This window comes from Equus asinus, chromosome 5 (genome assembly GCF_041296235.1).
Source record: "Equus asinus isolate D_3611 breed Donkey chromosome 5, EquAss-T2T_v2, whole genome shotgun sequence".
NCBI lineage: Eukaryota > Metazoa > Chordata > Mammalia > Perissodactyla > Equidae > Equus > Equus asinus.
This window is the reverse complement of record NC_091794.1, coordinates 39,273,991-39,287,031: the sequence shown is the minus strand read 5'-3', so window position 1 is coordinate 39,287,031 and position 13,041 is coordinate 39,273,991.

Below are 13,041 nucleotides of genomic sequence, written 5' to 3'. Positions count from 1 at the left end.
TTCATAATATTGAGAATCAACTGTGGCTATCAAAGTGCTTAGGTGAAACTGTTTTCAAGTCGTAGGAATAGTATCCCAGACGTCCTGAGTCATAGGAAATCTCCGCTCCTGGAGGTTCTAACTCACTAGGTCCGGGGCGGGACCGTGCTATATGTTCAGCAAATGCCCCTCAGATGATGCTCACCATCAGACAAATTTTGAAAAGCCTGCTCTAGAAGCATCAACCAATAATTTCTATAAAAATTACAAGCCAGCATCCTCTGTTGAGAAAACCAGCTTCCCTCTGCCCCAACTTTTACTAGTTAGGAAATATCAAGGACCTTATTATAGTTATTGACTATACCTGAAAGTAACAATTCAATTCCCACAGCAAGCATTTCTTTCAAGTCAGTGCGCAAAAGATTGCCCTAGGCATTGGTGATGAGTAAACCGGTCAGATATTGTTCTTGCCTTTGAAGACTTAATGATGTAATGATAAAATTGCGTTTATTTATTCAGTAATTCTGAAGAATCTTGTACACAGAGTTTCTAGTTTCTACTCAGTGCTGCGTACTGGGCTAGGTGCTGGCATTGTATATAATTTAAAAACAGCTCCTTGGCCTCAAGGAGCAAGTGTGGAGAAAATCAAGTGAGGTGATAAGTGACAGTGCAGGCTTTGTCTACTATGACAGAGGCAAGTCCAGAGTGTTGTGAGAAGACTGAGAGAGAAAGGGTCCATGGCCTGGCCAAAGGGGGTGTGTGTGTGTATGTGTTGGGGTGTGTGGGGGCTAATCAGGGCCTAATGGATAAACAGAAGTTATGGAGGTGAGAGAGGCACCGAAGAGTGTTTCTAGCAATAAAGCATGATGTGGAAAGGTGTGGAAGTAAGAGGCTCGTGCACTGGGTGGTGTCTGGTAACTGAGTAAGACCAGAGCCACAGCATTCCTCCTGCTCAGGAATATTGATATACAGCCACATTCTAGCATTCAGATATCGGCCTCCCGGGGAAGGACCCAAAACAAACCAAACTTTCATTCATCAAAAAAAGTTATCTGTGGGGCTGGCCCCGTGGCCGAGTGGTTAAGTCTGTGCACTCCGCTGCAGGCGGCCCAGTGTTTCGTTGGTTCGAATCCTGGACACGGACATGGCACTGCTCATCGAACCACGCTGAGGCAGCGTCCCACATGCTACAACTAGAGGGACCCACAACGAAGAATATACAACTATGTATTGGGGGGCTTTGGGGAGAAAAAGGAAAAAATAAAATCTTTAAAAAAAAAAGTTATCTGTGCACTTGTATGCCAGGATTTAATTCCATATTGGAATTTTGTTGTAAAACTGTTGTTTTGAATAAGAAGGTTAGATCTATATAATCAGGAGTGACAGGGAGACAAGGCGGGAGAAAGAGAGAGAGAGAGAAAGAGAAAGCAAACCACATACTTTTACAGCTCTAGAATTCAAATCACTTTACTACTTCTGTGATTTAAATGTAGCACTATGAGTAAATTTTCCCCAGAATCATCAGTAATATTATAAAATTATGTTTTTACACTTGCCTATTATTTGTTGCTAAACAAAGTTGTTTTCTTTTCTTTTATGTTTAACAATTCCTATGTAAACTTGTTTTTACTGATAAAACCAATATCACTTTAGCTTCACCATATCCACCCTTTTTCACTTTTCCTCTTTAAATCATTCATGATTTTAGTTGGAACAAAAGAAAATAAATAAATGTTTGGGTTGGAAATGACTCTAATACAATTTTTTTTATTGCAGTAACATCAGGTTATAACATTATGTAGCTTTCAGATGCACATCATAATATATTTTGAATTCTGTGTAGATTACATCATGTTCACCACCTGAAAACTAATTAGTCCATCACCACACATGTGAGCCTAATCACCCCTTTTGCCCTCCTCCCATCCCCCTTCCCCTCTGGTAACCACCAATCCAATCTCTGTTTCTATGTGTTTGTTTGTAGTTTTTATCTTCTACTTATGAGTGAGATCATATGGTATTTGACTTTCTCCCTCTGACTTATTTCACACAGCCATACCCTCAAGGTCCATCTATGTTGTTACAAATGGCCCGATTTCATCAGTTCTTATGGCTGAGTAGTATTCCATTGTGTATATATACCACATCTTCCTTTTCCATTCATCCCTTGATGGGCGCCTAGGTTGCTTCCAAGTCTTGGCTATTGTGTATAAAGCTGCGATGAATATAGGGGTGCAGGTATCTTTATGCCTTTGCATTTTCAAGTTCTTTGGATAAACACCCGGCAGTGGGATAGCTGGATCATATGGTAGGTCTATTCTTAATTTTCTGAGGATACTCCATCCTGCTTTCCATAGTGGCTGCACCAGTTTGCACTCCCACTAGCAGTGTATGAATGTTCCCTTCTCTCCACATCCTCTCCAACACTTGTTTCCTCTCTTGTTAATTATAGCCATTCTGACAGGAGTGAGGTGATACCTCATTGTAGTTTTGATTTGCATTTCCCTGACAGCTAATCGTGTTGGGCCTTTTCATATGCCTGTTGGCCAGCCATATATCTTCTTTAGAGAAATCTCTGTTCAGATCTTTTGCCCATTTTTTAATTGGGTTGTTGCGTTTTTTGTCATTGAACTGTATGAGTTCTTGGCATATTTTGGATATTAACCCCATATCTGATATACAGTTTGCAAATATCTTCTCCCAATTGTTAGGTTGTGCTTTCATTTTGTTGGTGGTTTCCTTTGCCGTGTAGAAGCTTTTTAGTTTGATGTAGTCCCATTTGTTCACTTTTTTTTTGTTCCCCTTGCCCGGTCAGACATGCTACTTGAAAATATGCTGCTAAGACCGATGTCAAAGAGTGTACAGCCTTTGTTTTCTTCCAGAAGTTTCATGGTTTCGGGTCTTACATTCAAGTCTTTAATCCATTTTCAGTTGATTTTTGTGCATGGTATAAGAAAATGGTCTACTTTCATTCTTTTGCATGTGGCTGTCCAGTTGTCCCAAGACCGTTTATTGAAAAGACTCTCCTTTCTCCATGGTATGCCCTAGGCTCCCTTGTCAAATATTAGCCAGCCATAGATGTGTGGGTTTATTTCTAGGCTCTGGATTCTGTTACATTGATCGGTGTGTCTGTTTTTGTGCCAGTACCATGCTGTTTTGGTTACTATGGCTTTGTAGTATAATTTGAAATCAGGGAGTGTGATACTGCCAGCTTTGTTCTTTTTTCTCAAGACTCCTTTGGCTATTTGGGGTCTTTTGTTGTTCCATATAAATTTTAGGATTCTTTGTTCTATTTCTGTGAAAAATGTTCTTGTAACTTTGACAGGGATTGCATCGAATCTATAGACTGCTTTAGGAAGTATGGACATTTTAACGATGTTAATTCTTCCAATCCAAGAGCACGGAATATCTTCCCATTTCTTTGTCTTCTTCGATCTCTTTCAACAATGTTTTATAGTTTTCGGTGTACAGATCTTTCACCTCTTTGGTTGAGTTTATTCCTAGGTATTTTATTCTTCTTGTTGCAACTGTAAATGGGCTTGTATTCTTAATTTCTCTTTCTGCTATTTCATTGTTAGTGTATAGAAATGGAACCGATTTTTGTATGTTGATTTTGTATCCTGTGACTTGACTGTATTCATTTATTATTTCTAAAAGTTTTTTAGTGGATTCTTTAGGTTTTTCTATACATAAAATCATGTTGTCTGCAAAGAGTGACAGTTTCACCTCTTTTTTCCAATATGGATCTCTTTTATTTCTTTTTCTGGCCTGATTGCTCCGGCTAGGACTTCCAATACTGTGTTAAATAAGAGTGCTGAAAGTGGGCATCTTTGTCTGGTTCCTGTTCTTAGAGGGATAGTTTTCAGTTTTTCTCCATTGAGAATGATATTTGCTGTGGGTTAGTCATATATGGCTTTTATTATGTTGAGGTATTTTCCTTCTATACCCACTTTATTTAGAGTTTTTATCATAAATGGATGCTGTATCTTGTCAAATGCTTTCTCTGAATCTATTGAGATGATCCTGTGATTTTTATTCTTCATTTTGTTAATGTGGTGTATCACGTTGATAGATTTGTGGATGTTGAACCATCCCTGCATCACTGGAATGAAACCCACTTGATCATGATGTATGATCTTTTTAATGTCTTGTTGTATTCGATTTGCTAGTATTTTGTTGAGGATTTTTGCATCGATGTTCATCAGTGATATTGGCCTGTAATTTTCTTTTTTTGTGTTGTCCTTGTCTGGTTTTGGTATTGGGATAATGTTGGCTCTGTAGAATGAGTTAGGAAGCCTCCCCTCCTCTTCAATTTTTTGGAAGAGTTTGAGAAGAATAGGTATTAATTCTTCTTTGAATGTTTAGTAGAATTCACCAGGGATGCCATCTGGTCCTGGACTTTTATTTTTTGGGAGGTTTTGCTGTTTTGATCTCCTTACTGGTGATTGGTCTATTTAAATTTTCTACCTCTTCTTGGTCCAGTTTTGGAAGGTTGTATGTTTCTAAGAATTTATCCATTTCTTCTAGATTATCCAGTTTGTTGGCATATACAGTTCATAGTATTCTCTTTCTAACACAATTTTAATCCATTGTCCAAAAACTTGTGAAAGCATCCAATTTTTTAAATAATTGTTTTACTGTTTTACAGCATATTGAGGTAAGAGAATTTTTCGATGTTGGGGTAAAGTGTTTATGAATCAAATCTTTTCACGTATGAAGGGTCTAGATTTTTAAGTTTGTCATTATTAACCATGATTTATAGCTATAAAATATGCCTAGAGATATCTGTCCAGAGTTTCCCTGTTCTTGTGAGTTATACATAATATACCATAAATCACGCTTCAGAAATTGGAGTCAGATAGTCAGGTCTCTCTCAGAAAGCTGAGTAGGAATACTATTAAGAGAAGGATGCATTTCTTTCTTTTTATTTTTTTTTTCTGAGGAAGATTAGCCTTGAGCTAACATCTGTGCCAATCTTCCTCCACTTTATATGTGGGTCACCACCGCAGCATGTCTGACAAATGTTGTAGGTCTGTACCAGGATCCAAACCCGCAAACCTAGGCCACCAAAGCTGAGAGTCCACAACTCAACCACTACATCATGGAGGTAGCCCCAGGAATGTTGTATTTCTATTTTAATGTCAATCAATCCCTGTTGTAGACATCACGTTACTTTCTTTACACAAATCAGACAGAATTCCCACTGCAATGAATTTCTCATAGAAAATAACAGTAATATATTACTTTGGTTTTTCTTTTCAATCAGGGAATCAATCAAACATTTATTGAAATGCTGCAATCAAGAAACAAGATAGGGGCTGACCCTGTGGTGTAGCAGTTAAGTTCATTGCACTCTGCCTTGGCAGCCTGGGTTCACAGGTTCAGATTCCAGGCGCGGACCTACACCACTCATCAGCCATGCTGTGGCTGCAAGCCAAAGATAAAGTGGAGGAAGATTGGCACAGATCTTAGCTCAGGGCTAATCTTCTTCAAGCTAGAAAAGAGGAAGATTGGCAACAGATGTTAGCTCAGAGTTAATCTTCCTCAGCAAAAAAACGACGACAAAAAATCCACAAGTATTTATTGAGCCTAGTAACTGTTAAGAAAGCCCATATCATCAAGGGTCTTACCACTTAGTGCCTACTTAGTGTTGCAATAAATGCATTGGGAAGTTTATAAAATATGTAAGAGGTAGCCCTACTTTTTAAATGCAAATAATCTAATTGGGAAGATCAAACCAACACATAGAACTATTATGGAGAAAAATAAGCTGGGAACTGTGTGGCTTTGGGGTGCTCTGAAGTGTACTATTGCTGCTACAGAGTTGTGAAAAGTGAGGCTAGAAGCATAGGCTGTGGAGCTAGATTAGAGAATATCTTGCAAGCTAGGAAGAGATACTTATTAGTAGTAGGGAGCCACTGTGAGCTCCTGAGTAGGGAGTGACACAGTGAAATTGCACTTCAGGAAGATTTTTAAGTCTTTGATTACTTCTTCCCACCTCTCACTCATCTGTGAGCTAATATAAATTATATATCTCAGATCTCGTCACATGATCTAACTAATGGACAGTGAAAAGCAAAACAGTCCCTGCTCTCTGCCTTCAAGTAGTGCAGGATTTTATACCATAGACTCATTTACAGATGGTGAAGCCAATGGCACATGGGACTAAAGTCTAAATAAAGTATGCCTGAAGTGATTTGAGACCTCAGACAAATAAACTTTAATCTTCTGAAGATGGCCGCAATTAGCAATAGTAGCCAAATCAAGCAATCTGCTTGTTTTTGTAATCAACCTGTCCTTTAAAAAAGTTGATAAATATATAAATGTGTGCCAATCCTCCCTAACTCCCATGCCCTTGGCAGGCATCACTAATTGATCACAGAGTTCCTTCTTGTGTTCTGATAGGCCTTGAAACACTTCTCAAAAGCTCTATTGGAAGTTACTACCAACTGGTTGCAGTTGGCCTTGGAGATAAAACTGTTTGCTACCCTCTACTAGCAGGTAACTCTGTCTAAGATGTTAATAAATGTACCAAATAAGCTGTGCCCACTGACTACAAAGTTATTTTTTTTTTAAGTCACAATATCTTTATGTCCCTTGGTTTATCATTTAATACAAGAAGAAGGAGTTGGGTGGTTCTCAAAATTCTCTCATATTTAAAAGCAGTCTAATATATGGAGAGAGCGACTTGTGACGCCAGTAAAGTTCATAGTTCAAGTAAACAAGCACAAGAGATCTAAAAGCACCTCCCTGGAGAACTCTAGAATGGAGGCTGAGTGACAAGGGAACCACAGCCAAGACCTGTCTTCTGCCCTTCCAGGGTCTGCTGGATGGAAATTAGAGAAGCTTAAAATGCCTCTATGATCAACAGAATGTTCAGTACTGAAGGTGATGATAGTCCAGAATTATTGAATGTTTACCATGTGCTAGACACTCACCTAAAAGCCTTCCCAATTTCGTCTCTTGTAATCTTCACTGTGACTCTGTGCATAGCTATTATATGCCTATTTTACACGTCAGGAAATTGAGGTTTAGAGAAATCAAGTAACTTTTCCAAGATCGTACAACTATTGAGTGTTGGAACCATGATTTACAGTGAAGTCAGTTTCATTCTACTACCAGTGTTGTCCAATGAAATTCTCTGTGATGGTGGAAATATTCTATATCTGTGTTGTCCAATACAATAACCGCTAGCCACATTTGGCTGTCAAGCACTTGAAATGTAGCTAATACAACTGAATAGCTAAATTTTAATTTAATTAAATTTAAATATAAATAGCCACATATGGCTAGTGGTTACCATCTTGGATATCACAGTACTAGACTATGAAATCCAGGAGAGCAGATACCACATATGTTTTACTGATAACTGTATCCCCAAAATTTAGCACAGTAGATACACAGTAATAGATACACAATTAGATACACAGTAGTGTTTTTGAATGAACAAATAAGTTTAAAATCTGTGCACATAATTCTTGTAGAAATCTTATTCCTAACACACCAACCCACTGGAAAACTCTCTCAGGTTCTTCATGCTTTGAATATAGGATCATATAGGAGAATAATAAAGGTAATGTTATCTACCTATCTCAGGATCTGAGAAAAATTAATCAAAATAAACCAATTTTGTGAAGAAAAGTTACCTGTAAATCATTGGTCAGCCAGAGAACAAAACTTCATTCTTCTTTTCCTCTTTCTCTTCCTCTCAAGACTTTACTTGATATAAAGAAGCCAAGTAAAATTAGAAGTTACCTGCCCCTTTTCCAAATGTAGTAGAGAATCATCTCTCTCAGTAAATGTTTATAATTACAGCATTACCAGAAGCACTGGATCCAAAAGGAAGTTAAGATGAAGTTTAAGTGTATGTGGATAATTCCAAAAGCATCCCTTAAAAAGAGAAAAATGCAGTGCATCATTTTTTTACCTGCATAATGCTAAAGAGCTAGACTTATTCCCCCCATAAAACATATTATATGTCATTTTATAGATAGCTTTATTAAAAGTCTTTTACATTTTACTAAGATAAAATAAGGTCCACATTAACATGAGATGTTATTAGGGTAGCAACTATTGATAGCTATTTTTTTCTTTTTTTTGAGGAAGATTAGCCTTGAGCTAACATCAGTGCCCATCTTCCTCTATTTTGTATGTGGGATGCTGCCACAGCATGGCTTGATGAGCAGTGTGTAGGTCCACACCTGGGATATGAACCGGCAAACCCTGGGCTGCCAAAGCGGAACCTGTGAACTTAATCGCTGTGCCACCAGGCTGGCCCCTATTGGTAGCTAGTTTGGTAAAGACAGGTATCATCTTGGTAAAGGAACTGTAAGAAACTATCACATCTTCCTAAAGCAAGAAGAAAATCTCCTGATACCTTTACCTTTGAGCAAGTTTCTGTGAAATTTCCATACTTTAATGGGCATCAAAACCACTGGAAGCTTGCTAAAAATGCAAATCCCCAACTGCTACTCACAGAGATTATGATTCAGAAGGCATGGGAAAGACCCAGGAATCTGCATCTAAGCAATGCTTATAATTTTGGTCCATGAACTACATTTTGAAAAACACTGTAATTTTCCTAAGATAAATCTATTAAGGAAGAAGGGAAAACCTTTACTTGCTGGTATGTCTCCTTTCTTAGGAACCACACAGAATTGGTGCGTGTGGGTCACGGTGTTCCTTGTGATCTGCCTTGCCACATCTGTTCCAGTGCTCTTCTCCCCACCATCACCATTTTGCAGTTTGTGTCATTGATCCTTTATCCCCAATTCCAGATGTGATCACTGAATTGCTAATCAGTAGAGCTTGTTCTCATCACAAGCATAACCTAACTGGTCCTATCAGAGTGAAATCCAGGACTTTTGTTTGGTTGGGAGAAAAACGCTCTACTTTTCTCTCTCTCCAGTGTATCTCACCTATACTATGAGAAAGAATGCAGTCCCAGGACCTGTTGGCAGCCATCTTGTAACCCGGCAGTAAATCAGGCTTAGGATAAAGCTGACACCACGAACAAACAGCAGAGCAAAGAGACGGAGTCCTTAGGGGCACCGTTGAGCTGGATGAAACCAATCTTGAAGCCTGCCCTACCTCTACACTTCCCACTTATGTAAGTCAACAAGTTCTCCCATTGTTTTAGACAGTTTAAATTTTTTGTTATTTGGAACATAAAAAGACCTAATTGATACAGGCTGCTGTTTTAGATTGTATACACCCATATTTCTCTCTTAGCTTTGATCTCGGTGTCTCCCAGATGTTGTTTAGCCATTCCATCACCAGTACTGCTTTAAGCATATGTAAAGGCATAGACAAATGTCGATCTCACTACGCACTCACCCCGACTATACAATTGCTTTTAATGCCCTTGCTGTTCCTCCTCTTCACCTGCCACTTTCTCTTCTCACTAGAACTGAGCCATCAGATATACAAGTACTTCTACCTCCTGGCAAAAGAGAGCTATTAAAGATCCTTTGACTGATTTAATGAAGTCCATATCTTTACAAGAAACTGCCTTTCCAAAGGCTTGCTGAATGCATTTGCTCCCTCTCAGAACCCTCTCTCTCTGCGCTTTTATTCTGGCTGCTCTAGGATTTTAGGTGCATTTCAAAAGCATTTAGATATTCTTTACCCGTTGGTTCTTTCATGTAATATCTTTTCATATTTTGTCTCGTCATAGGACAAAAAGATGAAGATGCAGAGGAAACCACCGTGGATGTCCAACAGAAGTCAGACGGCCCCTTGCAGGGGCCTCAGGGGCAGTTGAACAGATGAGCCCACCAAAGAAAAACTCTGCGATGTCAATCCATCTGTGCAAGAAGGAGCAATTGTGGAGTTCTGTGTTCTGAAGACAGAAAGCAGAACAAGCCACACTCTCTTTTTTTTCCTTTCACTTAAGGAGATGAGAGCATATGAAATTAAACAGTCAATAGTAGAAACTGAATCCAGCAAGTTTGCAAGGCAGAAAGAAACTTAGTCAAATAGAATTTCATACAATTTTTTTCACAGCTTTGGGAATGTAGATGGAAGAATCTTTACTAAAAATCTCCTTCTAATTACTTTTTGGGCCGAACTGGGATTGAAACAACTAAAGACTACGGAATATTTTCATTAATCTCTTGTTTCCAAAGGCAAGACCAAAGATCAAGTGTTCATCTAGAGAAATGTTATCACCAAACTTATTTATTCGTCTATTTATTTAGTTGTTGCTGTCTGCTTTATCGCTTATATAATGTTAACATTCTTTTCAAATGGGCAGATGGACCTCATTCAAGTTCTGACAGTAACTCTTTGTTATTGGTACAAATGGCTTCAGAGGTATTTAATTACCATTAGTAGTCATCCGTTTGCTCCTAGCTAGTGACATTTGGAATAGTAAGCAGGCAGCATTCTTTGTGTCCGGTGAGTTCATAGAAAGTTAAACCTACTTTTGACAACAGACTCAAGCTTAGCTACCATTAACCCCTCTTCAGTTACTGGATGATGTGTTTGAACAGTATGAATGATTAATGAAGGCTAAATAGTCCAGTTTCTATCTTAAAACCTTTTTGTTAACTGCCAGAGAGCTGAGGACTGGCAAGGTGAGTTCAGCTCAAGCAAGCATTCGTGCAATCTGTTGCTTCTACTCTGGCAGAAACACACATACACACACACACACACACATTAATATGTCAACTATTTATTTCCAAGAGATGTAATAAATCAGAAACTTTCATCCTGATGCCTTTTCCAGACCAGTACCAGGGACTGTGATCTTTGCCAGCCTGGCATCAGAAAGCAAATTTTGCTTATACATCTAATTGCATGATTGTTTCCTCTCGAGGAAACCACGATAAAATGTTGTCAACTGGTAGCAACCCATTACAAAGCTTCTAAAAGTAGCCTATGAATTTTGCTGCAGCAAATTCTAGGATTGTTCTTAGAGAAAGAGGAACATATCATCCATTAAGCTGAGAAAACCACTTATATCTGGCAGCTTGTCAGAGATAGGTAGATGTGTAAAGATGCTCAGGGCATTTGCTGGTTGATCTCTAAGAGGCATCCCTACCGTTTACTCCTCCGAAGACATATTTTGGAAAAGAGATTACGGAAGAGGCCGGTCAAAGCTGGAAGCTAGAAGGAGGCAGAGATGAAGAATGAATGCAGAGGACTGAACAGGTGAAGATGACAGCTGACTCCAAGAGAGGGAAGCACGCAGGACGAGGAAGCAGCATTTGTAAGGACATTACACAGTCTGGGAACACAGTCTGAGCACACCTTTATATCTATACTTTTATTTATTTTTTTGTCTTTTTAATTTCTTTTTTTTATTGTGGTAACATTGGTTAATAGCATTATATAAATTTCAGGTGTACATTGTAATATATTTCGAATTCTGTGTAGATTACATCATGTTCACCACCTGAAAACTAATTAGTCCATCACCACACATGTGAACCTAATCACCCCTTTTGCCCTCCTCCCATCCCCCTTCCCCTCTGGTAACCACCAATCCAATCTCTGTTTCTATATGTTTGTTTGTAGTTTTTATCTTCTACTTATGAGTGAGATCATATGGTATTTGACTTTCTCCCTCTGACTTATTTCACTCAGCATAATACCTCCAAGTTCCATCCACGTTGTCACAAATGGCCAGATTTCATCATTTCCTATGGCTGAGTAGTACTCCATTGTGTATATATACCACATCTTCTTTATCCATTCGTCCCTTGATGGGCACCTAGGTTGCTTCCAAGTCTTGGGTATTGTGAATAAGGCTGCGATGAACATAGGGGTGCATGTATCTTTACACATTCGTGTTTTCAAGATCTTTGGATAAATACCCAGCCGTGGAATAGCTGGATCATATGGTAGATCTATTCTCAATTTTTTGAGGAATCTCCATACTGTTTTCCATAGCGGCTGCACCAGTTTGCACTCCCACCAGTAGTTCAGAGGTTTCTTTGGCTATCCCTTAAATTTTCTCTTCCTCACCTTTATAACTCTATGGAATTTAGGGCATCAATTATAATATACCTGATCACCCAAACAACTCAGAACTTGAGATCCTTAGCAAGAGACACAATGCATCTCTCCAGCAGCCTTTGCTAAAAACAAACAAATTTTAAAAACTCTGGTATTTCTTGTTTGATGGTCTATTGGGAATATATTGCTTTAACAGTTTCCAAATGAAGTAGCTTGGGGTATTCTAAATTGATTAACTCTATACCACTTATTTTTGTAATGTGCTTTGTCCATCATTTTTATCAAGTATATGTTGATATAGCCCAGGAATTTCTTCCCAAAGAGAAGAAAATGAAGTGAGATTTGAAGTAGTGTTTTCCAAAGAGAATTCACAAATCCACCTCATTCATTTATTGAATCAACAAACATTTTATTGGGCACTTATTATTGCCACACAATGTGCTAGGCACGAGGGGTACAGAGATGTTTGACATCCAGGCTTTGCCCACAGGATCTTGCTGTCTATTTGGAGAGACAAACAAGTAAGAGTAAGAGCAATGCAATGGGAGCTGAGGGAGGGCAGAGGAGGGATGTTTGAAGCCAGCTTGAAATGGGAACTGTGGGTTTGGAGAAAGCTTTCCGGGGTAAGCAATATTAAGCTGGGTCATGCAGTGTGACCCACCCCTGGCTGTGTGTCACAATTTCTGGGACTCCCCGGGCTGCCCCCATCTACATAAGAATCAGCCTTACTCAGGACCTGGAGGCCTCTGTTCTATAGCTGACATAGGAACAGGTGGTCTGAGGAAACCAGGACTCACAGTCAGGCCCATGGCCCAAAGAAACCCTATTCTGATTCAGGTTATATTTAAATACTAAGGGTGACAGCAGGGGGAATTGGCAAGAGTTGCATGAGTAGGATAAGCAAAATGCAAGAGAAAAAGAGAGGAAGGAAGAAAGGAAGAGGGGGGGAGGAAAGGATGAAGAGGAAAAGAGATAAAGAGAGAATAAAGCTAAAAATATCAATCTGGAAGGAATGATGTGAAAGGGAAAACTAGATCACCCAGATGAGCTAAAACATCAATCTTGAGCAAAGCCTGTAGATGTTAACAATGCTTGACACAG